Consider the following 23,526-nt stretch of genomic DNA (forward strand, 5'->3'; position numbering starts at 1 on the left):
CCGCATATTGCATATAATTGCAACAGCTGTGATTCAATAATCATGCTAAACCATATTGTATTATCAAAAAAAAAAAAAAAGTTGCACAATATAGCTACAGGCCCTGCATTCCCCTATATGAAAATGTTGATTGACAGCAGAAAGCCTTAAGCTGCAATAAAGTGAGTCGCTGAGGCTCTGGAGGAGGGAGAGCCGATGGAGCCAGAATGGCGTCTGGAGCGAGAGACGGAGACGAGACCCACACACACACACTGCATGGAGAAACTGTGCTGCTGGAGCCGACCAGTAAAGCTGACTTCAGCATTCGCTTCATAGGCTATCAATATGTGTATTAGAGGTATTAGAGTCGTGTGCATTTCAGTACAACATCAGAACCAAGAGCAGAAGCACTGAAACAGTCATTAAAGTCTGTGAGTGTTCCTGGATCTTCGCTGATAACGAAAGTCACTAACAGGTGTCCTCATTCAAGGATTTGTTTGCCTTTTAAAACAACGAGGAAAAATATTAAATGGATAAATTAAAAATGGGATGAGAATACTTTAGCAAGGTAGCATTCCTCACAAATCAGTTCCTGGAAGCAAAGGAGGTCAAGGTGCTCCAGGATTGGCCATCCTAGTCACCAGACATGAACACTCAACTCCCAGTTGAGTGGTTCTGAACTTATATAGTTTTATTTCTTGTTGAACACAAAAATATATGTTAAAGAATGTTTAGGGGGGAAAAGCAGCCACTAACATCCATAGCAGAAACAACAAACACTATGAATGCCAATAACTGTTTTTTTCCCCCAAATTTAAATACGTTTGGAACAAGTGAAGGGAGAGTGTAATGAAGTTTACGGCCCTTTGGCCGCCGGGAAGAAGGAGGCGGAGAACCGACGCAGGTTTAAAATATTTATTAATAATAATGACGGCAGCTCCTCACGGAGACTGCCATTTAAACCAAAACAAACGGACGGCAGCTCCTCGCGGAGACTGCCGTCAAACTGAAAGCAAAAGTAAAAGTAAAACAATATGCCCGGGCCCGGTCCTCTCTCGGCTTCCTCTGCCATCGGTCCTCCTTTTATGGTCCAGAGCTCCTTCCGTGGGATCAGAGGCAGGTGCGCACCGCACGTGTATCCACTCACACGGTGGCCTCACCCCGTTCCCACGGCTCTCGGCCACGCCCCCTCGCCACATACCCCCATCTCCCATCACAGGCCGGGGGCACCCCGTGGCTGTGCATACTCCGGGGGGGGGGGGGGGGGGGGGGATGGGGGGGGAGAGGAAAAAAAAAAATTGGGGTTCGGTTCTCCAGACACGCTGCCACTCGGTCCTCCACCAGCTGAGAGATGCGACGACGTGCTGGGAGCCCTGTGGAGGAATCTATCCACCCGTCCATCTTCTGGCGTCCGCCGGCGGTTCTCCTGGCTGGCTGGCGGCATTTCTGGTCTCCTGCTCCGCTCCCGCTTCGGTGGATGGATGCAGGCTCTGGCATCATGGCGGATCGCGGCGACTCCTCCGGGTTCTGTGGGATGGCTCCCTTCAGCTCTTTCCCTTCCGGTGGTGAGCCCCGCGTCCCCTGCTCCTCCCCATGCTGGGAGACGGCAGCAGGCAGATCCTTTCCTCGCCAGCCTCAGGCCGCCCCGGCACTCTGGGCAGACGAACGGGTTTCTCCCCCACTCGGGTTAACTCCCGAACACTCGCCCCCTCTCTCAGCGGCGAGGGCATCTGGACAACGCGTCCCTCCTTCTCCCGGGCTTCGGCACCACTGTAATGAAGTTTACGGCCCTTTGGCCGCCGGGAAGAAGGAGGCGGAGAACCGACGCAGGTTTAAAATATTTATTAATAATAATGACGGCAGCTCCTCACGGAGACTGCCATTTAAACCAAAACAAACGGACGGCAGCTCCTCGCGGAGACTGCCGTCAAACTGAAAGCAAAAGTAAAAGTAAAACAATATGCCCGGGCCCGGTCCTCTCTCGGCTTCCTCTGCCATCGGTCCTCCTTTTATGGTCCAGAGCTCCTTCCGTGGGATCAGAGGCAGGTGCGCACCGCACGTGTATCCACTCACGCGGTGGCCTCACCCCGTTCCCACGGCTCTCGGCCACGCCCCCTCGCCACAGAGAGTAAACAGAGTCAAACAGAATTTACAATTTTCAACTATTCTTTTAGTTGTAATTTAAATGTAATGTGTATTTATATAGCGCATTTATTGTGTATGGCCATACACCTAAAGTGCTTCACAATCATGAGGGGGTCTCTCCACACCACCACCAGTGTGCAGCATCCACTTGGATGATGTGACGGCTGCCACAGGACAACAGCGCCAGTGCACTCACCACACACCAGCTATTGATGGAGTGGAGAGACAGTGATAGAGCCAATTCGGTGGAAGGGTATGATTGGGAGGCCATGATCGTAAGGGCCAATAGAGGGACTTTGGCCAGGACACCGGGGTTACACCCCTGCTCTTTCACGAGAAGTGCCATGGGATTTTTATTGACCACAGAGAGTCAAGACCTCGGTTTAACGTCTCATCCGAAAGACGGCGCCCACTGACAGTGTAGTGTCCCCTTCACTTTTACTAGGGCATTAGGACTCACACAGACCACAGGATGAGCGCCCCCTGCTGGTCTCACTAACACCACTTCCAACAGCAACCTAGTGCTCCCTAGTGGTCTCCCATCCAGGTACTGACCAGGCTCAGCCCTGCTTAGCTTCAGTGAGTAACCGGTTTTGGGCTGCAGGGTGACATGGCTAAAATGGTTAAAAATGTTTTATGTTGAATCCACTTAAATTTGTAAAAACTAATAAGTTAACTTAGTCCATTCATGTTGTCCCAATACAAATCAATTGTGTGGAATCCTGCATGTTTTACAGCAAATGCAAAAGTGAACATATACCAATTACTATTTATATTAACTAATAATGATTCTTAATAGTTAGTCCTTTATTACATGTTTACTGTGTCAATATACTCGAAAACAACTTTTCATACTTTACCCACATTAATCTTAAATTGAAATTTTACAAATGAACTATTAATATTATCTTTGAATAATATTGAATAAAAAACAACAAACAGCGAATACTTCACGAGACAACAAAACAAGACGTTACACTATTTTTAAAAAATCCTTGATGAAATATATGAATGGTAAATATATTATATTAAGCTGAAATAAATATTTAGGTACTTTCATTAAATAAACGTAATGAATGGTATTTTATCTTTTATGAGTTTTATGCAGTAAATGACATGCTGACATCACAACAAATAAGACAACTTTGCACATCAACGAGAAATATTGTCATGATTTAATCTTGCGAGATCTTTAAACAAGATCTCGTCACACCCCTGGCGAATACTACTAACAAATATACCTCATTGTCAGTTAATGCATCAACTAACAGTCAATAAATCTTATAGTGAATTAATAAAATAAAAGCTGATAACATACTTGATTATCCATAAAGCACAAAACAGACACCAAATCATTGCTGCAGAAAAAGGGAATACAGAAACACCTTAGAAAAAAAAAAGCGTCTGATGACTGAAGCAAATTGATCTGTTCAATAAAGGTGTTTCTTAGTATCAGCAAACCTTTTTTCCTTTCAAACCCCCCCCCCTTTTCAATTGCTGACCAGCGAAAAGATAAATGTGCTCAATTCAGCCTCCAGCTCTGGATCCGGAGCTCACATTAACTTTCTAATAGCTTCTTTCCTTGGGAGGCAAGAGTCCAATTCAGCGTATCATGTTATATGAATGAGATACCTATAAATGCCAATATTTATGCACATACATTTCAGCCCACGAGAGTCTCATTGTTGCTGGTATTAAAGCAGAGATGGAAGCGGACATATTCAACAGATGTGTCAAGGTCTGTGTGTGTAAATGTGTGTAAACATATCTACAAATGAACATATGGATACATATTAACAGTTCTGAACATTAATGTCTCTGAATACTGGGAAGAATCAGGCTGTTTACAATAAATGTGCTTCAGAACTTACTGTTGGATCATTTGTTCCCAAAGACATGATGAATGGGATACAAAAAACACAGAGTTTTACGCTATTCATTCATGTTGTCCCAACACAAATCAAATCAGATAACATAACAAATTTAAATGGATTGAACACAAAACAATCAAGTTTCCCCCCAAAAAATCTCCAGAATTGAGTTCATTTTAAATAAGTAGTTTGAAAAAGTAACTTATTTGAACTTATTTCATTTCTTAGTCTCTTTATTCATCAGGGGTCGGGTCGAGACAGCGGAATGAACCATCAACTTGTACAGCATTTGTTTTACACAGCGGATGCCCTTCCAGCTGCAACCGATCACTGGGAAACACCTATACACTCATTTTCACACATACAATACGGACAATTTGGCTCACACAATTCACCTATAGCACATGTTTTTGGGCTTGTAGGGGAAACCGGAGCACCCAGAGAAAACCCACGCAAACACAAGGAAGAACATGCACACTCCACACAGAAATGCCAACTGACTTAGCCGAGGCTCGAATCAGCAACCTTCTTGGTGTGAGGTGACAGTGCTACCCACTGCACCACCGTGCCACCCCTTTAGTGTAATATGATTTATAATATAGAAAGTGCATCTCAAACCTGAGTAGAAGAGGTGTGCAGAAACTGTTTGAGATTTTCTGGATCCCCATGTGGAGCTGGAAGCAGGGTTGAATCTGATGGAGGTCATTAAGTGCCCTGTAATGGCATTCAAAATAAAATGAATAAAATATAAGAGCAAAATTAAGAAGTGCATTAGATGCATTCAAATCATGAATTTCACTTCAAATAAAATGCCATTTAGAATGAAATTATTGTTAACACTAAATTTAAAATTATTACTTGTAATTTTCTGGTTTAGTAAAAAAGGTGTAAAAGAAATATATAACCGTAAGCATACAATTTAAAACCAACAGATTTTCGAAAATCTTTGAAATTTATTTAATAGGAATTCTAAGAATATATAGACAGCTGGAAAAGCATCTGCTGCATAAAACATATGCAGGATAAGTTGGCAGTTCATTCCGCTATATATCTATATATATATATATATATATATATATATATATATATATATATATATATATATATATATATATATATATATATATATATATATATATATGTATATATATATTTTTTTTTACAAATTGCAGTTTAATAAAAAAAGTAAACACACTGAATAACAAAAAATATATAAATTTATAATATAATTAGATAAAATAACTAGTAAGAGGAAAATCTAAGAGTATAATTAAATATTTAAACATTATAAAATTAACTTACAGATAAAGTAAAAACATTTATTACAGTAAAATACAACATCTGTAAATGACTGAAATTCACTTAACCCCCAAACTGTCACCCACTTATTGAGTTTTTGAAAATGATGTACATGATATATGCTAATGAAATATTGAAATACTGTATATTCAGGTTTAAAAAAAATAATAATAAAGATCCCACCATGGTGACAATTCAGGTGGATATAAAGAAAAGAAATTAAACGAAAAAAGAAAGAGAGCTAAATCATTATATTAATTTAAAATTAAATTAAATTAAATTAAATTAAATTAAATTAAATTAAATTAAATTAAATTAAATTAAATTAAAGAGTAAAAGCTAGGGTTTAGACAAAAAAAAATTATGAAATATCCCACCTTTGGGACGGTCACAATTAAGTTGATTATAAAGGAAATAAATAAAAAGAAAATCTGCAAAATCATGAAATTTATTTAAAATAAAATAAATTAAACCATCAAACAAAACAGAAAAATGTAAATAATGCTAAGAGAAATCCAGAACCAGAAACCATAAAACTGAATATGTTAATAATAAAAGCTCAATTTTAGACAAATTTAATAAATAATAATTTAAAATTAAATATATCATAATTGTGCCTAAACTAAAATCTGAATAAAATCCTACTAAAAGCTGAATTTGAGAGTATAAAGCATGCAGCAGTGCACGTGAATGAGTGCTGAAGGACAGGAGGCTGCTATAATTGAATCAGGCCTTCAGTCAGTCAAGTCAGTCAGTCTCTGCCAGTGTCCGCCTTCTCCAGTAATCTGCCTGTAATTGAGTTCTCCATCAGCAATCCATCAATAATTTATCTGATCCACAAATACAGTGACAACACAGCGGATGCAGGATCTATTAGAGCCCCAGAGCTGCTCATCTGCTCCCTCAAGAGCCCTCACTGCATGGGCGCTTTTTAAGACCAAATACATTCAGCTTTAACTATACCACAGAGAAATGGCCACATTCATTAAAACAAATCACATACTAGACAATTCTGAAATCTTAAAGAAAAATCACTTTATATAAAGTTTAAAAATTCTAAAATAATAATAACAATAAATTAAAATTAAATAATAATAGGAAGAAATTACAATAATCAAAAGAGAGCAAAATCAGATACCACAAAATTCTAAAATTTACTTAAAAATTAAAATAAGTATATAACAGTATACATAATCAGTAAAAAGAGAGTAAGATCAACTTTAAAATTTGTAGTATTTACTTAATAAAAGAAAAAAGAACAAAAGTAATATGAAATAATATTAAAGTACAATCAGATGCTATAAAAACTGCATTTAGTTTGAAATAAAATAAATAATTCAAATAAACAGCAGCAAATAAATCTTAAAAAAAATAATGTAATTCACGCATTAATACAAACAATGGAAACAAAACAAAATACTAAGAAGAAAAGCCTTAAGATTAAGATCCAGTACTATAAAATCATGGCATTTTGTTTAAAATAAAAACAAATAGAACTAAATATTGTGGAAACACAGTGGCTCAGTGTTTAGCATTGTTCCTTATAATGGCAAGAAGGTCACTTGTTCGGGTCCCGGCTAAATCAGCTGGCATTTTTGTGTGGAGTTTGCATGTTCTCCCCATGTTTGCGTTCCAAGTTCTCTGGTTTCCTGCACAGTCCAAAGACATGCACTCTAGATGAATTTAATAAATTAAATTGGCTGTATGTGTGTGAATGAGTGTGTATGTTTCCCTGTTCTGGTTTGCAGCTGGAAGTGCATCCGCCATGTAAAACATTAGCTGGATAAGTTGGTGGTTCATTCTGCTGTGGCGACCCCTGATGAATAAAGGGATTAAGTTGAAGGAAAATGAATGAATGACCAAATATTATAATACTATAAAATTCTGATATTGTAAAAAATATATATATTTTTAAAAATGTAACAACAGTAAGATCACAATTTAAAAGTCATATCAATAAAAACCTTTTTTAAATAATTTAAAATAAAACATTATAAGATAATAAAATAAAATACAGTAAAAGTTATAGTAGTTTCATAGTAATTTAACATAAATAATAAAAAAATACTAAAGGATCTAATAAATATAATAAAAGTAAAATTAAAGCAAAACAGACATTTTCACAAATAGTTTTCCACTTTAATCTGTACATTTCCATTGAGTCCATTCATTTTATCTAAACATACATTAAACCAGGGTCATCTTCACATGTAGGCCATCAATGTAAAGCTTTGGTGAGTGGACAGACAGTGAACTCCAGTTTTATGATACAGACTTATATATTGTCCAATTACATGAGCTCAATACTGCAATCCCCCAAGTAAAGGCATTCTTCACAACGATACATTATCTCCTATTAAAAGACTAATCTCTCATCACAACACGACACAAACAGACGTCTCACACACTCTTCTTTCAGCCACCAATTAATGTCGCTTTCCTGCACATGAAAGGCTGTTTCAAGGTTAAACTGTACAACTGTCTCCATGATTTTACAGTCTGCAGCAAACCCTCAAGAACCGCTATTCCCTGCTACACACAGACGCAATGTGTACAATGAGTTTGATTGATTAGCATGATTAGAACCAAATAATGACCACAGTTACTTACTTCTAGCTTTTTAATTTAATTTTATTTTTTGTAAATTAAAATTTTAAGTAAAAAAAAAATATTATATAAATAAAATATGATATTTATGAATGAAATCTGTAATAAACAAAACAAAAATGTAATATGATTACCAAATCGTTAAGTAATAAAAATCTACCTAATAACTTCTACCCAATCATTACTAGAGATGTCAAGATCCAATAACGTGATCGGAAATCGTGCCCGATCACCCGGTTTTAGACTTGATTGCATTCGAATGTTGCTGCTCAATCAGGACTCGAATATATATATATATATATATATATTTATATATATATATATATATATATATATATATATATATATATATATATATATATATATATATATATATATATATATATTCCTTTTTTAACACGTCTATAGTTAAGCGGTGGCACGCACAGAGTTAAACCTCTTTCTTGACTTCACACAGAAACAGCAATGTGTGCGGCATGACGTCACTTTGTTGCAGATACGCTATTGGTTAAACACTGGCAAAGTAGAACTTAGAAGCAGCTTGAAGCGGAGAGTGTGAGTATGTCTGCAGTCTGGAGGTATTATAAAGTTGGTGACGACATTGCCATGGCAAACTGTGAGAAATGTAAACCTATGATTGCCTGCTGGGTATTTTAAGTTGAGGTGCTATTTGTTTTTATATAATTACTATTATAATTAAGTCCAAAAGTAAAGAGTTTATGTTGTTTATTACTTGATTGGGGTGACGCAGTGGCGCAGTAGGTATTGCTGTTGCCTCACAGCAAGAAGCCTAGGCTGGGTCAGTTGGCATTTCTGTGTGGAGTTTGCATGTTCTCCCTGCATTGCCGTGGGTTTCCTCCAGGTGCTCCGGTTTCCCCCATAAATCCAAAGACATGCGGTACAGGTGAATTGTGTGAGCTAAATTGGTCATGATGTATGTGTGTAAATGAGAGTGTATGAGCGTTTCCCAGTGATGGGATGGGTTGCAGCTGGAAGGGCATTCGCTGTGTAGAACGTGCTGGATAAGTTGGCAGTTCATTTCGCTGTGGCAACCCCAGATTAATAAAGGGACTAAACTGAAAAGAAAATGATTGAATGAATGAATAAATGAATATTACTTGATTGTTCAAGCTACCTCACAGAAGTGCTCTGTTTGTTAACAGTGTTGTTGAATGTTAAAATAAGGTGAATTAAAAAAAAGTAACATCCTGGATCTGTTTCTTTGCTCTTCTTTTTTTTTTTGTGTATTATAAAAGTATCAGATGGGGTTTCAGTATTCGGTAGATACCTAAAATCAAATGACTCTGACTCGAGTTATATAAATTAATATATTTAAATGAATAAAATATGATTAAAATTAATTAATTAATGATAATACAAATAAATTATTAGAAAAAAAATATATATATAATATATAATATATATATATGAGGTGCAAAATCAGATGTAAAATTCACTTAAAATAAAATAATAAAATTTAATTAAAAAGAAATGTAATATTGTTAAGAGAAATAATTAAAAATAAAATCAGAAACCATACAACTGAGTATGATAATAATAAAAGCTTAATTTCAAATTTCTATTTTCAATTATGCATCAAATTATATTTAATATTGAAAATAACAAAACCATTCATAATTGTACTTCATATAATAATAGTAAGAGCACAATTTAATAGAATTATTAAGAAAAAGATAAACATACTTTGCATGAAAAATAAAAAAATATGTAAAATTGTTTTAAATAACTTGTATAATGCACTTATTTTAATATTTTTTTTTACTCTTGTTCTGTTAAAATGTATTCTTCCAAATGATTTCCAGTAGTTATTTATTAATACATTATATACAGTTGAAATCAGAATTATTCGCCCTCTTTTAATTATTTCCCAAATAATGTTTAAGAGCAAGAAAATTTTCACAGTATGTTTGATAATATTTTTTCTCCTCGAGAAATATATTTATTTTATTTTGGTTTGAATAAAAGCAGTTTTTTAATTTTTTAAAGACCTTTTTTAGGTCAAAACTATTCGTTGCCTTAAGCAATATTTGTTTTCGATATATATATATACAATAACTTGCCTAATTACGCCATCTTGCCTATAGTTCACCTAATTAACCTAGTTGAGCCTTTAAATGTCACTTTAAGCTTTATAAAAGTATCTTGAAAAATATCTAGTCAAATATTATTTACTGTCATCATGACAAAATAAAATAAATCAGTTATTAGAAATGACTAATTAAAACTAATACGATTAGAAATGAGCTGAAAAAATCTTCTCTCCGTAAAACAGAAATTGGGGAAAAAATAAACAGGGGGCTAATAATTCAGGAGGGCTAATAATTTTGACTTTAACTGTGTGTGACCCTTAACCACAAAACTTATTTTTGGCAAAAGACTTTTCTTTTATGGCAAAAAATCTTAAGTACATTTCATATTGCATAAAGATACTGTGTGTGTGGTACAGTGTATCTGGAGTCTGAGGGTTGAAAACATAACCCTTTTTCATAATCTAGAGGCATTTTCTTCGTCCCTTTCTCCTTCAGCCACATGAATTAATAGTTAATTTAGGCCTCCATTACATGACTGGCTCAATAGCTCATGTGCACTACACTGCAAACATTAAAAAAACCATTAGAGGAACGTTAATTAATCTGTGAAAGTGACTTCAGGTAACGTATAAGTGAAGTGGCGAGAGGAGGTTTTTACCGTAAGCTATTCTGAATATGACAGTAAAGAGAAAACAGCCATTGATTTCTGTGTCAGTGTTGAGGCACAAATTCATTAGCACTGGATTTTGCACAACACAGTGGCTCCTGCCATTGGCCTTGTCTTAAATAATACCACGGTAATTGGTTTTAAAAGAGAATGAAAGCTTACAGAGCTCTAGAGATTCTAGGAAAATGCTGCGTTTTTCTGTTTAGACAAGCAATGTGATAGAAATCTCATAATGTAAAAAATAAACAAGTAAAAATAAAATCTGAAAAAATTTAAATAAACAAGAAATGTAATGCATCAAGCCATAAAAACATGTTAAACTGAAGGTTTTCATAAAAATAATTGAATACTTTTATGCAAAAAAACGAATATTTACATTTATTCATATAAAGCAACAAGGATAAAAGAACCACTTCAAATCACCAGAGAGCAGCAATATAAAGGTGCCATGACAAGTCTAAGCTGGTTTAGCAGTATTTTATTTTGATTTTTCTTTATTATTGAGTCCTTAAAGCGTTTATAAGAAAGTGACTGGTGCATATGGAGAAAAAAGAGAGTGTTGCCTAAAGGTGGTTTGTCAAGCTCACTCACATGCAAGAAGTATACTCTGAATTGCACTGTGTTTTCCTGAAAATATTATAAGAAAGTGTCTAGTGCATGTGGAGGGTAAAGAATAAAGATATGATTGAACATGCAAGTCACAGTAAAACATAGAGTCACAAAAATATTTGGATTTATTTATATATATATATATATTTTTTTTATTAATCAAAAAATAAAATAATAAAAATATGGTATCAAAATAAGCACCAAAATAGCATATTAGATTGATTTCTGAAAACTGGAGTAATAATTATGAAGATGCATTTTAAATGCAAAACTAAAATAGTGTTTGGTGAACAAGTCAAAAATCAAGCCTTTTTTTTTTTACAGAAGAGCTTCTTAATTTGCTTAAATGGACTGTTCAAGAGCAAAGCTAAAGCTATATGACGTATTTCTTTCTGTCTTCAAGGAGAAAAAACAAATAATGAAAAAAAAAAGTCTGCCAAAAAAAATAAATAAATAAAATAAATTTTAACTCTACCATACTGTGCAAATGATAATTAAATTGAATTTAATTTTATCGTTTACACAAAATACACACAAAAAATTATGTTTGTTGTTTGTTCAAACTAGGTTAAAATGAGCTGAAACAACACAATTCTTGAGTTTTTGGGGGGCAACTCAGTTGTTTTATGTTCAATCCACTTAAATTTGTAAAAAACCTAATAATTTTACTTAATTCATTGATGTTGTCGCAACACAAATCGATTGTGTAGAACTCAGCATTTTTTACAGTGTACTATTCATAAATATCAATCAAAAGTTGGGGATCAGTAAGATTATCAAAAGAACTTTAACTAAACCCATCAAAACAGGTCTGCCACCCTCCTACAACACTTAATAGGTAGGCAGCAGTCTCTTCAGACCGAGGTCAAACCGCGGCTTCTAGAAGACAAACAAACCAAAAAGAACAGACGCATTTTTAGCACACTTCTCAAAGGACCTTTTCACCTTGGCCCTGCCCTTGATTCAGGTATAGCTTCAGGTTTGGATATGGGCCCCTCCCAGCACTCCCATAAAAAAAAAACTGTAAATGTCAATGGCTCAAAATGACATTTGGTGTTCAACAGAAAAATATTTGAAGAAACTTAAAGGTACAGTTGAAGTCAGATTTTTAACACTCCTGTGAATTTTGTTTTTCTTTTTTAAATATTTCAAAAAGACGTTTAACAAATTAAAGACAAGTATTTCCGAAAAATATTTGTTTCTTCCTGAAAGTCTTAGTTGTTTTATTTTGGCTAGAATAAAAGCTGTTTCAATTTTTTTTTCAATTTCAATATTATTAGCCACCTTAAGCAATATTTTTTCGATGGTCTACAGAACAAACCATCGTTATACATTGATTGCCTAATTACCTTAACTTGCATAATTAATTTAGTGAAGCCTTTAAATTGCACTTTAAGCAGAATAATAGTGTCCTGAAAAATATCTAGTAAAATATTATGTACTGTCATCATGGCAAAGATAAAATAAATCAGTTAGAAATGAGTTAATAAAACTATGTTTAAAAGAAAAATGGGTTGAAAAAAAACTTCTTTACGTTAAATAGAGATTGGGGGAATAGTTTACTTCATTGTTTACTTCAACTGAATTGTATATATTTTTGTGAGAACAATCCCTTCTAATATGTTTGTTTGAACAATCCATTCTAATATTTTTGTGTGAACTCTCCCTTTAAATATTTGGGGCTCTATTTTAACGATTTATGCGCAGTCTAATGCGCATGGTGCAAAAGCATTAAGCATTATCCACTTTTTTTATTTTAAGGATTAAAAAATACGCTCTGGCGCAGTGCATGGTCTAACAGGGTTGTGCTTATTCTTTTAAGGAGTTATGGGTGTGTTTTGAGAATAATGTGCATTAAACCAATCAGAGTCTCCCGTTCCCTTTAAGAGTCAGTTGCATCACACCATGGTGCATTTGCTATTTACATGGCGGAATTAGTAAGTGAAAAAAACTGAATGCTTCACTAGCAAAAAAAACTGTTAAATAGACCGTCTGCAGTGTGAGGATAAAGCAAGAGCTTCCTCCATTCGGCCTCTATTGTCTCTTTACTTTACCTTTACTCTTTACTTTACTCTTTTACTTTCATGTAAGGAAACGGTGTTGTACGCGCTCCACTAAAGACATCTATTAGCCTACATAAATCATTTTGTTTGTTAAGCACAAAGATTAGTTTCAATTCTATTTCTAAATTCAGTTTTAATTTACAGCAAACGAATGAATGAACAATAATAATGAAGTGTGGTCAAAAAAACTGAGTTATATCCCATCACACATCCCATTCTTATGCCCCATATGGTCATGCAGACATCTCCAACACCCGACAGGTGGACAAATCTAAACTTGTTTTAATTTAAACAAATACAAATAAGCATATAATAAATAATACTGCTAATAATAATATTATACAAATGCAAATTGTCATGAATAGACTGAAAAAAGCCCCTCAACATGAAGAAGGTGTTTTAGGCAGTGGGTTTTACATTTATGTAGAAAAGATCATTTTTGTAACATTTTAATCCTTTAATGTTTTTTCATATGTAAAGATATTCATGCATTTTGCTCTGCACTGGACTTCAGACATGCTTTTAGTTGATCAATGGTGCTGTCTATTTCAGTTCCTCAAAATAGCAATGTACCAACAATGTGCCTTAACACACCTCCTTTTTGGACCAGAACACTCATGAGTCCGCAAAGTAGCACAAATGGATTTGCTATTTAAACGATGTGCCGCAAAATTAAGATTGCACTAGTCTGAAAACAAATCGTGCCAAATACATCCAACGCCTTATTGCGCTGGGTGTATGGGTGCCTTAGAACTCTTCCCTTCCCAATATAAAAAAAACACCATACAAGTTTGTAACGATTTAAAGCTCCATAACTGATGACAGAGTTTTAATATTCCCCCAATGTCCATTTATTTGACATTAATGTGAGAGAGACTTCAGCACAGAGAGAGCACGAGATGTGGCGGAGCTTTCTATCATCCCTCACGCTCCAGACAGGCAGCAGGATAATTCAATCTGTGAACTGCTCATTCTTTAGCCGCTGTCAGGGTCGTGTCTGCCCTGACATTGTAAGGCTGCTGTAATTGCATTTGCGCAGGAGCCCAGAGCCGCAGCATCTTCAGGCTCTATATCAGCCGGAGGAATGTGCTTCTCTTTGGACTGACTGGTCCAGGAGACCAACAAACTACACCAGAACACAAACAGATGGCTCCGCAAACCCCCACCACACTCCGCACTGCTACACATTCACTTTAGACCAAACGGTCATTGTTCATGGCAACAAAGATATCATTAGTCATTTCAAAATAACATCTGTGAACGCATGGATATCATTGTGTTTTTGGAGACATTTCTTGTGCACAATGTGGACACGTTTATTTGATAGTAATACTAAAAGTAATACTAAAATATTGAGATATTTTATCGCAATTAAAAATGTTTTTCAGATTTCAAGGTATTTCATAAGATTTTATTATATTTATTACTTTAAGTATTACTTTCTAGTGTTTTGAAAGCATTCTAATTTGTTCTTTTCCTGCACAAAAATAAATATTAATTATTATTAGTAGTAGTAGTAACAGTATCAATGTTGAAAACACTTGTGCGAATGTTTTTGTGGAAACAATTATAGGATTCTTTGATGAATATGAAGCTTAAATGAACAGTATCTATTTTTGTAATAATATGTTCAAGGTGTTTACAATCACTTTTGATTAATTTATTGTTTTGAATAATTGTGTATGCATACTTTATATAGACCATGTATGAAATAGACCTAAATAGACCCTTTTCACATTTTCGAGTTTCTCAGCAGCAGAAGTAATCATAGTTGGGTAAACTTAACAACTTTTTTACAGTCTTTTTTGCTGAAATAATAAAAGAAAAACGCCATGATGGTGTTATCAAGACTTTCAGAAAAGGGGAAAAATGGTGTGAGACTGATCACGGCAGCCAGAAGTGAGATTAACATCAAATTTACTCTTAGCCCCAGTTATCTGGTGACTTGTGGGTATTTATTTGCACTTTTGATTTGGACTAACTTTTAATAGTAACTCAAAAAATCTAAGAAAGTGACTTTTATAGATATTGTTTAATGTTTAAAGCAATATATTGTACAAAACAATATACGTATAGAAATAAATATATGAACTAACTGAAAAAACAATTGGGAACTCATTACTAGTTTTTATACCACTATTTACATGATCAATATATAGTATGTCAGTTCAAGCCAATCAAATGTCAATACAATCAGTTTGCTAAACTTTAAAATATCTATTTTCAGATACACTGTAAACAATTTAGGGTTCCTCACAATTGCTTCATGTCATCCCAACACAAACCGATGTTTGGACTGAACAAAAAGCAATTAAGTTGTCTAATAAAAACTCAAGAATTGTGACAAATCAGCTCATTTTAAATACAGTAATTGGAACAAAAGGCAAAATTTTGTTTCAGTGTAGGTCGAAGTCTGCAGAATGCAAATAGTGGCGCAGTGGGTAGTACGGTTGCCTGGTTCGAGCCTCGGCTGGGTCAGTTGGCATTTCTGTGTGGAGTTTGCATGTTCTCCCCGTGTTCACGAGGGTTTCCTTCAGGTGCTCCGGTTTCCCCCACAAGTCCAAAAACATGTGATACAGGTGAATTGGGAAGGCTAAATTGTCCGTAGTGTATGTGTGTGGATGTTTCCTAGTGATGGGTTGCAGCTGAAAGGGCATCCACTGGGTTCATTCCGCTGTGGTGACCCCAGCTTATTAAAAGGACTAAGCCGAAAAGAAAATGAATGAATGAATGTTCATCATCATATGTATTTATCTTTTTACAATGAACATACCGTATATGCTGTTAATGGTGCATTTAAACATATTTTTAAAATAGTGCCATCATGTGTGATATAAAACCACAGGGAGACACATGATCCTTAAAAAAATAGGTTTACGACCTGCGCATTTTCACTTTAAGAATATACTTTACTCTACGAGCCAAATAATAAGTGCACTTGACAGCACTGCTTGAGTGCATTCTGTACAATGTCTAATGTTGGTTAAGTTAATATTGCAAAACAAAACAAAACATTACAAAATACACAATATGCCAATCATTGCAATTTTGGGAGTGAGTCTTGTCTACAAACTCGTCTATTATCATTCCATGTGTACAAACATGGAATGATAATAATTCATGGAATTTAAACACAGTTCACTTCAAAAACTTCAAAAACTTCACATTGTGTACACGATCATATTTAAATCAACAAAGAGCACATCTTCAAACAGTAGAGTCTTCAACACTGAGTTCTGAAGAATATCTGAACAATATAATCTTCAATGTACTAAAGCCATTGTGCCTGACCTACAGTCTGACGTGCCTCGAGGCTCTATTTTTGGATCTGGCAACACAGGTTCTGACAAGCTTTGGGCCTGCGGTGTGGGACGCTTGCAGTTTTCACTGTCATGAATTGTGTAATTGATCCATCTTCTTCAACACAGTGACATCACTGGAAATTTTCTCCATGTAGACCAGATCTACTTTTGGACTGAGACTTTGACAACTAAACTGTAGCACCCATGAAAAAAATCTGCTTCTTTTGTGACATGATGCTAAATATTTCCAGTCAATCTGATGACATCATCACTATTCTATTGATTTAGCATTTAAACATTTGAAAATAATGCCAGTGCATGTTTGATTAATGATTCATTTGAGATAGGTGCAAGCATGTCAAAATCATTATTTAATAAAGCTGAATTATTTCCAAGTGTTTTTGGTCACTGTTGTTTTCAGTAAAACAAAACTTGAGGGGAAATCTGACAGATTTTTTTAGGCTGTAAGCAAAAACTCTTTTTTTCTTTTCTCAATGAAGTGGTGCACACAGATCAAATGGTCTCTGTTTGTTTGCAATTAAAGTTACTTTCAAACGTCAGATCAGATGTGCTCCAACATTAGGCACATTGAAATCAAGACTTAAAACACATCTGTTTAGCTGTGCCTTTACTGAATAAGCACTGTGCTACTGTGCTAACTTTCTTTTCTTTTTCTTTCTTTTATAATCTGTTTGAACACATTTTAATCTGTTTTAACTGCTTTTAATCACTTTTATTGTTTGTTTTTATTTTCTTATACTTGTTTCTTTCATTCTTATTTATGTAAAGCACTTTGAATTGCCATTGTGTATGAAATGTGCTCTATAAATAAACTTGCCTTGCCTAAAAGTAACTTAATCTTAAGCCTGCACGGAACGTCAACATGATGATGTTGTACCCCAACATCGGGAGGACATTGCATTTTGGGTGAAAATTAAAATCAGGTTGACGTCAGAACCCAATGTCAGACAAATGTCAGTCAAATTTGGTCACTTTCCAACGCAACCTAAAAACAAGCAAATATCAACTTCTAATGATATTGCAGATTGAGGTTGTGTAGACGTTACCACTATGACGTCTATCAGACATTAGATTTTGTTTAAATTAATTTCAGCATTTGAGGTCAATACGACGTCGAAGTTGTAGTTTGGTCACTTTCCAACATAACATTGAATTTTGTTCACCCGACACCACAATCTAAATCTAACCTAATATTTTCATCTTATGACGTTGTGTGCCTGCTGGGCTATCTAAATAAATAAAATTTTAAAAATGCAAAAATAACAACACATACTTTAACTTTCCATTAAAGGTGACTCAAGATTGTAATATATTGCTTTACCCAACACTGTTTAATGCAAGGGCAAATGAAGAACCGTTTTCTTTACTCCAAAAACTCTGTCTGTAAATAAAAGATTTTATGAAATCGAAGAGCAGAAAATTGTTTTTGCCAAGTGTTTGCTATCTAGCCATCCTAGTCAAAGCTGTCTTACAGGAATATTTCACTCAAAATGAAAAATTGCTCTTAATAAATTCACCTACAGGCCATCCACAATGTAGAGAATTTTTAGGCATGATATGCATTTTATATAACTGATGGGTGCTTTCAAAATAACTTTTTGTATATGTCATTGTGTCATTATTTTAAAGGGGTAATTCACCCAAAAGTTTCTGTTATTATTTAGTGACTCTGAACAAAACACATTTAATCCAATTCAATTCATGTTTATTTCTATATTTCTATATACAATATCCGAGTTGAAGTTCAGTTTAGTTCAGTGTGGTTTAAATGTTCCTGTTGAAAGTCCAAACACAAAAGAACAAATGCATCGATGCGCAACTCCACAAGTCCCAAACCAAGCAAGCCAGTGGCGAAAGTGACGAAAGTGAAAGAAAAACACTAAGGGAAGATTTACTTTTTCACAAGTGGCTCCAAAGCTTTATGAGTTTCTTTCTTCTGTTAAACACAAAAGAAGATATCTTGAACAAAGTTGCAAAGCTGTTACAATTGACTTCCATAGTAGGAAAAACAAATACCACGACGGTCAACGGTTATGGATTTCCAGCTTTTCAAAAAATATCTTTCTTTTGTGTTCAACAGAAGAAAGAAAATCAAACAGGTTTAAAACAAAGTGAGTAAATGACAGAATTTTCCGTTTTGGGTGAACCAAAATCCCTTTAACCAAACTCCAGCTACCTTTAACTCACAGCTGCTTAATAGTCTCTAGCAGTCCTGAACAACTTGATTATTTGTATCAGCTGTGTTTGATTAGGAATGGAGCAAAACTGTGCAGAGTTGAGGCCCTCCAGGAATCGAGTTTGAGACCTATGCTTTTAACTTTGCTTTTGATAAAATGTAAAGCACATTATCTCACATGCAAATCATCATAAAGCCACATCAAATAGCGTTCCTGAAAAGGCACACTGTTTTTTATATGCAACAGTGAAAATTATCCTTTACTATAACTTATAAGTTCATCTGAATATTAGTGTAGCCCTGCCAACCCAGTAACTGGCCCTGACTGATCGTAAACGTGCCGGAACCCTTTGCTTACACATGTGCTGCTCTTGTACTTGTTCATTGTGCGCTATTGATCAAGCCACTGTAAAACTTGTGACTAAAGCCTAGCCTGCGCCTCCTGAATAAATCACGCTATTGACCATGCACTTATCAATAAGGGTAATGACAAACATCTGTCCCCATTTTTAATGAAATCGACAAGACTTTACTGGCACTCCACCGGTAGCGGCCTTTCTCAGATTGACAATCTGTTAGAGCAAAGCAGTGAAAGTAAATGGAGTACCATGCTGTAAATCGAAACGTATATTTACTTCAAGACAACAAGCAACCTAAAAAAAGGCTTCAGCATCATCATCCACATTCCAAACAGCCTCGAGAAAACAAATAATATAAATATAAAATGGTAAAATGAGGAAGCGTCTCGTTTCCTGTGCAGACAGTAGGCTCGTGTTGCAGTGTCTGTCTGTAACAATAGCGGCGGGCGGACGATACGCTTCACCGGAGATGAGATCCAAGCATCGGGAGGAACTATAATACCAGTCAGATCAATAGACGGCCAGCTTTTCTGCATATGGCTTTAATGAAGAGCTTGTTGCAGTGCGTCAGCGCAGTGGCCCGTGAGACAGTATTTGCATGCATCTCTGTAAGACAAGCAACTCGACATGCCTGTCTGCAATGATGGTCGATATCCCTGCATGTCTGAGGACAAACTTCCCTTTAACGATCATCTTCCATTGTATGCATATGGAAGGAGCAACAATCACTACGAGCAGGGAGTCAATACGCACATATGAAGGCCCTTTATCAGGCACAATTGGCTGAAAAGGTTTTTCTCCGATAAAATAATGCAATATAAACACAGCTAGAGGCAGTAGGAAAATGCCAATATTACACATTACTTTAATAACTCCCTCCATAGAGCCTGCGTAGCAGAACAATGGACGTATCAGATTGCATTGAGGGTCAGAGAAACCAAAACGCAAAAAGTGCAATCACCAACACCCCACAAAACCAATGAAAGGTCTTTTTTCATCAGAAACAGGCAGTGAGATACTCTCCATAACGCCATTGGATTTATAGACCTATATCTCACTCTAGCCGTTTCATAACCTCAACAGATTTGATGCGACACATTCACAAGCTCTTTCAAAGATGCAAAAGCTGTAGAATTTTATAGATTTGTAAAGCTTAGGAATGAGATGGTGCTTTATTTGGAAGGATTTAAACAGCAGTGGACAATAAAAATGTATTTTTGCCAAACTGTATTTAAGTACATATTTTAAGTATATTTGGTTTATCTGAGTATTTTTTATTTCAGAAAAAATTACTTTTACCTCCCTACATTCCAAAATAAAATACTATACTTATTACTTAATTGCACCTCCAAACTAAAGCAGAGTAAAATGTTTTATTTTTTTATTTTTTATTTTGGTGGGGGAAATTACCACCTGTTCAGAGATGAGATAGTGGTGTTAAATCTCTGAACAAGCTGAATTTCATTCACTTGACTTGCTAAATGAGTTCACAAATTGCACTGAACATTTCATTTGTGAATTGGACTGATATTTGTGAACAAATTAACAACTCACTGATTCAAAGGATCCACTCAGAGTGAGTTTCCGATAAACTGACCACTGATTCAAATGATTTATTTATAGTTAGGGTCATATCATACACCCGGTGCAATAAGGCACAAGACATGCATGGTGTGATTTGTTGCTATTTTCAGACCAGTGCAACTCTTATTTTTACATTTTGCGCCACGTTGTTTAAATAGTTAATCCATTTGCGCCACTTTGTGGACTCATTGGCATGCTGGTCTAAAAAAGAGGTGCGTTAAGGCACATTGTTGGCCCATTGCTATTTTGAGGAACTAAAATAGACAGCACCATTGACCAACTAAAAGCAGGTCTAAAGTCGAGCGCAAAGCGCATTAGGTGTGCCCTTATGCAGGTCTAAACGCGTACACATTGCTTCATATCAATATCTTGAAAAAAAAATTAAAGGATTAAAATGTTACAAAAATTATTATTTTCCACACAGATATAAAAACCATTGCCTCCATGCCTTCTTCATGCCTCCATGCCTCATTTTGTGGGGCATTTTCAGGTTGTTCATGACAATTTGCATTTTTAATGTTATTAGCAATAGGCTTTTATTTATTATATGCGTATTTATGTTTGTTTTACTAAAAACAAGTTTAGATGTCCATCTGACGGGTTTTTGAGTCGTATGCATCACTATATGAAGCATAAGAATAGGACGTGTGTTTGGATATAACTCAGTTTTTTGACCACACTTCATTATTGCTGTTCATTTATTTGTTTGCTAGAAATTAGAACTGAAGTTAGAAATAGTTTTGAAACAAGTCTTTGCGCTTAACAAACAAAATTCAATATTTAGGCTAAAGGATGTCTTCAGTTTCTTTATCCACAAAAGTAAAGGAGTAAAGAGTAAAAGTAAAGAAAAAGTAAAGAGGCCGAATGGAGGAGGTTCATTCTTCATCATTGTGCTGCAGATGGTCTGTTTAACTGTTTTCTTGCTAGTGAAGCATTCAGTTTTTGCACTAACAAAGTCTGCGGTGTAAATAGCAAATGCGGCATGGCACAAGGCAACTGACTCTTAAAGAGAATGAGAGATGCGACTCTGGTTGGTTTAATGCACGTAATGCTCAAAACACATTCATAACTCATTCATATCAAAAGAATAAGCACAACCCTGTTATGCACCAGGGCCCAAAGTGCATTTTTCCTTATTTAAATAGAAAAAGTGGATTCGGACATGCAGAAGATAGTCTCCATTTAGAGATAGTCTCCAATAAACTACTCACTGATTCAAATGATCCATTCAGAGTTATTCTCCAGCAAACAACTAACAATTTTACAAACTGATCTACAGTAAATGGGTTTTGTCATCTGAATGTGATTTTACATGTTTTCACTTGAACTACCATGAAAAATCAGTGAGTTATTAGACTGTGACTTCAACTTTCTAGCAAATTTCATTGGTAAGTTAAATTAAACATGACCTACTTCTGTACTTTGATATTAATCAAATTTGAATTAATATAAATTTGAATTAATATTTAAACTTAATGGAGTGATATTATATCAGCGTATCTGTACATTTACTCAAGTGCCTAATTTTTGTACTTTGTCCATCACTGCATGTAATGTCAAGATTCTGCCATAAAGCTCATTCAAGCTTCTCCACAAGGTTTCATTGCCTTTCAACTGGATTCTCAATTCATTTAGTGGATGAAACCTCACACACACAATGAAAAAAACTCATAAACTGCAGCTCACCCTCAAACATACCCAACACAGGAGAAACACGAAGGCTTTAAAAGTACAATTTCATTAGCCTGTGGACCTTCTGTGCCTCCAACCAAATCAATGCACCTCAGAAAAGAGCATCAATTTGTTTTTTATCTCAAACTGGAGACTCTTAAAAAAAGACCGACACGCACATGCACAATTATAAACCTGTATAGTGAAGGAAACCACCCAAGCACAGCCCTCAGCCTGCACTGCCTCCAACCAAATACTTCAGATAACTGCATGACTGAGGAATGTATATGGGCCAGATACGTGTGCAGTGAAGTTTGCCACACCTAAACCATCACAGGGAGAGTCTTATCAGAGTGTAAATACTGCACACTCCAAACACACAAGCCCTCCAACCAATTCCCTCACAAAGGGCTTTGCAACAAATGCTCCAAGGTCAATGAACGGCCACAGAAACGGCTTACTGTCAACACAGGTATGACTTCACCATGATCTGAATGCAGTTAACTCAATAACGACTGACGAGAAACATTTTCAAAAGCAATGAAGATTTGCACTGCAAAAATGCTTTCTAAGTTAAAGATTCAATGTGAAGGATTGATATCTAGTGGTTTCCATGTTAAAGGAGTTTTAGTCCAAAGCATCAACTGAAATTTCTATTTTAGAAACTATTTCTATTTCTCCCAGCTGAACAACTGTATAAACCAACCCAGGTTCACTGCGGATACGTACCCAGGTCTACATTTTTGGGCGCAGCAAATTATGTAACTGAAGGTATGTCTGCTTGTCGTTTTTTTTATTTTTTTGCAAATCCTCTAGAAGCCGCTGTGTACACTTATTGATGATATCAAATTTCTCTTGCATGTTCTCTTCTTTCGTAAATTACCAGAGGGTGCAATATACACTTCCGCTGAACCGGCCAGCTTGCTATCAAACGAATGACCCACCAGCCCCTTTCCCAAAACCAAAGACTATAGAATAGACAAGTTATGTCACTCGTATACTTTTGAATGGGGAAAAGTGTAACAGTCAATATGGCGAATAAAGTCCCGCCTTTTAGTACAGGAGCCAATCAGCAATCGCTACAGAATCACAATTCTCTGGGGGAGGGCCTCTGACCAAACA

The 23,526-nt window shown here is 35.5% G+C and overlaps 1 protein-coding gene across 6 annotated transcripts in view; it reads right to left on the reverse strand.

The window, feature by feature from the left end:
• fignl2 (fidgetin like 2) overlaps nt 1–23,526 on the reverse strand; it is a 107,390-nt gene that overhangs the window by 41,846 nt on the left and 42,018 nt on the right. For all 6 annotated transcript variants that reach the window (XM_087305892.1, XM_087305891.1, XM_087305889.1 and 3 more), the window contains one exon: nt 4,614–4,709. The gene's annotated coding sequence lies outside the window, so the exon portion shown is untranslated. The remainder of the gene's footprint in view (nt 1–4,613; nt 4,710–23,526) is intronic.

The sequence above is a fragment of the Danio rerio genome, chromosome 23, assembly GCF_052040795.2.
Source record: "Danio rerio strain M-AB ecotype USA chromosome 23, GRCz13ab, whole genome shotgun sequence".
NCBI lineage: Eukaryota > Metazoa > Chordata > Actinopteri > Cypriniformes > Danionidae > Danio > Danio rerio.